Here is a 4,309-nt window from a genome sequence, read left to right on the forward strand (position 1 = left end):
TCGTCCGTGTCGTTCATCCTTCCTTCGCGTACTTTTTGCGCCCAACTTTCGGCCTTCCTTTTGTCACCATCGCATACAAAACTGCCGTTCAACGCAACGACCCGCTACCCAATTCTTCCTGGTCCATGACCTTCCCTCTAGAGACATCCCATCCTTCTTCTCTGCACCTGTTCTCTCGGACACACCATGCTATAAACAGTTCACGGATTGCCCACTGTTTCAAACTTGACAGATTCAACACAGAAGCCGTACGGACTGCGCGGAAAAGCAGCTGACTCTTCTCACCGGAAGGTGTCATTCAGTCCTGGTGATGAAGTATTGCATTGGACGTCTACACGCACACCAAGCTTTTGTGACAAATTTCTCAGCCGCTTCATCAGTCCATACATGGTGCTCGAAAAAAATTCCCCAGTAAACTATCCCGTAGCCCCTGCGTCTCCTGTTAACGACTGTCGCTGTCGTGCAAAAGATTGTACATGTGTCTCGACTTGAGCCCTTCGCCCGCCTTTCTTCGCTTTAATTCCTGCTACCCGGACGGCCGCTTTAGTAGGGGGAGTGTGAGCACCTTTGTGAACTTCATCCAAATATGTGTTTACTCATCATCCTTTCGTTTCATGGAACTCATCCCCATTGGGAAGTCACCATTATTACTGTTGTGTATGCATTCCTCGACTCATTGTTGGCTGCGCTATTAAAGCTCAGTCCGCAAGCTCCCAATATTAGTGTCATCAACACAGCGCTATAAATGATAAACATTTCGTGTCACCTTTTTCGGAAAGGGCAATGTCTCAAGATCTTTGCATGCAATATACAGCAATGATCTGCTATTTTTCATCATCATAAATAATACGAACACAATTATTCACCTGGGTCGTTATACAGTTACTTTGAATTAAGAGCAAGTACTGTACAATCCAGTGAAGAGAAAACTGAAGTACATGTTTTAGTCTACAACAGATCAATTAAGGGGAAATGAGGGTGCTCGTTATAATACATGAAGGAAAGAAGCCAACAGTCGGCGAGGCCAAGGAAAGTGTTGGGAATGGTACTTTGTCTTTTTTTTAATGTTTACATGGATAACCACAGAAATTAGTCATGTAATCTGTTTAGGGGAAAGATAATTAAACACAAAGTAGAAGAAAAAAAACAACGTGCCGATGGTGGGAACCGAACCCACGACCTCCGAATATCACGTCCGGTGCTCTACCAACTGAGCTACATCGGCCGCTGTCCCCCCTGCTACTTTCTTAGCTATTTATGTTGTCTGTATACGGACCTTGAGAGTGTTCACCAGCGCCACCCTCAACCATAGCGGCAGACGTGGAACGTCCTTTGTTACCGCCAGCGTCAAGTAGAACGTGAACAAGAGCGAGGGCGACAGCTGTGCTAGAACCCTCTTACGCTACCTATGGCTTCAAGACTGCCAGAACCGAGACCCCCGTAAGCTACAAGCAGATCAATTAAGGGGAAATGAGGGTGCTCGTTATAATACACGAAGGAAAGAAGCCAACAGTCGGCGAGGCCAAGGAAAGCGTTGGGAATAGTACTTTATGTCTTTTTTTTTAATGTTTACATGGATAATCACAGAAATTAGTCATGTAATCTGTTTAGGGGAAAGATAATTAAACACAAAGTAGAAGAAAAAACAACGTGCCGATGGTGGGAACCGAACCCACGACCTCCGAATATCGCGTCCGGTGCTCTACCAACTGAGCTACATCGGCCGCTGTCCCCCCTGCTACTTTCTTAGCTATTTATGTTGTCTGTATACGGACCTTGAGAGTGTTCACCAGCGCCACCCTCAACCATAGCGGCGGACGTGGAACGTCCTTTGTTACCGCCAGCGTCACGTAGAACGTGAACAAGAGCGAGGGCGACAGCTGTGCTAGAACCCTCTTACGCTACCTATGGCTTCAAGACTGCCAGAACCGAGACCCCCGTAAGCTACAAGCAGATCAATTAAGGGGAAATGAGGGTGCTCGTTATAATACATGAAGGAAAGAAGCCAACAGTCGGCGAGGCCAAGGAAAGCGTTGGGAATGGTACTTTACGTCTTTTTTTTAATGTTTACATGGATAATCACAGAAATTAGTCATGTAATCTGTTTAGGGGAAAGATAATTAAACACAAAGTAGAAGAAAAACCAACGTGCCGATGGTGGGAACCGAACCCACGACCTCCGAATATCGCGTCCGGTGCTCTACCAACTGAGCTACATCGGCCGCTGTCCCCTCTGCTACTTTCTTAGCTAGTTATGTTGTCTGTATACGGACCTTGAGAGTGTTCACCAGCGCCGCCCTCAACCATAGCGGCGGTCGTGGAACGTCCTTTGTTACCGCCAGCGTCACGTAGAACGTGAACAAGAGCGAGGGCGACAGCTGTGCTAGAACCCTCTTACGCTACCTATGGCTTCAAGACTGCCAGAACCGAGACCCCCGTAAGCTACAAGCAGATCAATTAAGGGGAAATGAGGGTGCTCGTTATAATACATGAAGGAAAGAAGCCAACAGTCGGCGAGGCCAAGGAAAGCGTTGGGAATGGTACTTTATGTCTTTTTTTTAATGTTTACATGGATAACCACAGAAATTAGTCATGTAATCTGTTTAGGGGAAAGATAATTAAACACAAAGTAGAAGAAAAAACAACGTGCCGATGGTGGGAACCGAACCCACGACCTCCGAATATCGCGTCCGGTGCTCTACCAACTGAGGTACATCGGCCGCTGTCCCCCCTGCTACTTTCTTAGCTATTTATGTTGTCTGTATACGGACCTTGAGAGTGTTCACCAGCGCCACCCTCAACCATAGCGGCGGACGTGGAACGTCCTTTAAATAGCTGAGAAAGTAGCAGGGGGGACAGCGGCCGATGTAGCTCAGTTGATAGAGCACCGGACGCGATATTCGGAGGTCGTGGGTTCGGTTCCCACCATCGGCACGTTGTTTTTTCTTCTACTTTGTGTTTTATTATCTTTCCCCTAAACAGATTACATGACTAATTTCTGTGATTATCCATGTAAACATTAAAAAAAAGACATAAAGTACCATTCCCAACGCTTTCCTTGGCCTCGCCGACTGTTGGCTTCTTTCCTTCATGTATTATAACGAGCACCCTCATTTCCCCTTAATTGATCTGCTTGTAGCTTACGGGGTTCTCGGTTCTGGCAGTCTTGAAGCCATAGGTAGCGTAAGAGGGTTCTAGCACAGCTGTCGCCCTCGCTCTTGTTCACGTTCTACGTGACGCTGGCGGTAACAAAGGACGTTCCACGTCCGCCGCTATGGTTGAGGGTGGCGCTGGTGAACACTCTCAAGGTCCGTATACAGACAACATAAATAGCTAAGAAAGTAGCAGGGGGGACAGCGGCCGGTGTAGCTCAGTTGGTAGAGCACCGGACGCGATATTCGGAGGTCGTGGGTTCAGTTCCCACCATCGGCACGTTGTTTTTTCTTCCACTTTGTGTTTAATTATCTTTCCCCTAAACAGATTACATGACTAATTTCTGTGATTATCCATGTAAACATTAAAAAAAAGACATAAAGTACCATTCCCAACGCTTTCCTTGGCCTCGCCGACTGTTGGCTTCTTTCCTTCATGTATTATAACGAGCACCCTCATTTCCCCTTAATTGATCTGCTTGTAGCTTACGGCGGTCTCGGTTCTGGCAGTCTTGAAGCCATAGGTAGCGTAAGAGGGTTGTAGCACAGCTGTCGCCCTCGCTCTTGTTCACGTTCTACGTGACGCTGGCGGTAACAAAGGACGTTCCACGCCCGCCGCTATGGTTGAGGGTGGCGCTGGTGAACACTGTCAAGTTCCGTATACAGACAACATAAATAGCTAAGAATGTAGCAGGGGGGACAGCGGCCGATGTAGCTCGGTTGGTAGAGCACCGGACGCGATATTCGGAGGTCGTGGGTTCGATTCCCACCATCGGCACGTTGTTTTTTCTTCCACTTTGTGTTTAATTATCTTTCCCCTAAACAGATTACATGACTAATTTCTGTGATTATCCATGTAAACATTAAAAAACAGACATAAAGTACCATTCCCAACGCTTTCCTTGGCCTCGCCGACTGTTGGCTTCTTTCCTTCACTTAGTCTACAACAGGCACTCAAGCCTTCACACATGAATGTTCCAATTACGCTTCTTTCAGGAATAGATAGCGTAGTAGGAGGAGAACTGTAACTTTGATCAGTGTTATACAGTATTCGTTTAATATTAATAATAATAATAATAATATATATTTATTATAACAATATCTATTCCCCAATAATAGGTTACCGGCATATAGCATTGTGCTATGGTCTTTCCAAT

General features: G+C 46.3%; 4 non-coding genes across 4 annotated transcripts; 1 reads left to right on the plus strand and 3 right to left on the minus strand.

The window, feature by feature from the left end:
* Window positions 1-1,152: 1,152 nt before the first annotated feature.
* TRNAS-UGA (transfer RNA serine (anticodon UGA)) lies at window positions 1,153-1,225 on the minus strand. Its single transcript has one exon. It is a non-coding gene; the product is annotated as a tRNA-Ser (tRNA).
* A 426-nt stretch (window positions 1,226-1,651) lies between these two features.
* Window positions 1,652-1,724, minus strand: TRNAS-CGA (transfer RNA serine (anticodon CGA)). Its single transcript has one exon. It is a non-coding gene; the product is annotated as a tRNA-Ser (tRNA).
* Window positions 1,725-2,149: 425 nt separating this feature from the next.
* TRNAS-CGA (transfer RNA serine (anticodon CGA)) lies at window positions 2,150-2,222 on the minus strand. Its single transcript has one exon. It is a non-coding gene; the product is annotated as a tRNA-Ser (tRNA).
* A 1,635-nt stretch (window positions 2,223-3,857) lies between these two features.
* TRNAS-CGA (transfer RNA serine (anticodon CGA)) lies at window positions 3,858-3,930 on the plus strand. The gene has a single exon. It is a non-coding gene; the product is annotated as a tRNA-Ser (tRNA).
* Window positions 3,931-4,309: the final 379 nt, after the last annotated feature.

Source organism: Amblyomma maculatum, chromosome 9 (assembly GCF_055883805.1).
Source record: "Amblyomma maculatum isolate TAMU_Amacu chromosome 9, ASM5588380v1, whole genome shotgun sequence".
In the NCBI taxonomy this organism is placed as follows: Eukaryota; Metazoa; Arthropoda; class Arachnida; order Ixodida; family Ixodidae; genus Amblyomma; species Amblyomma maculatum.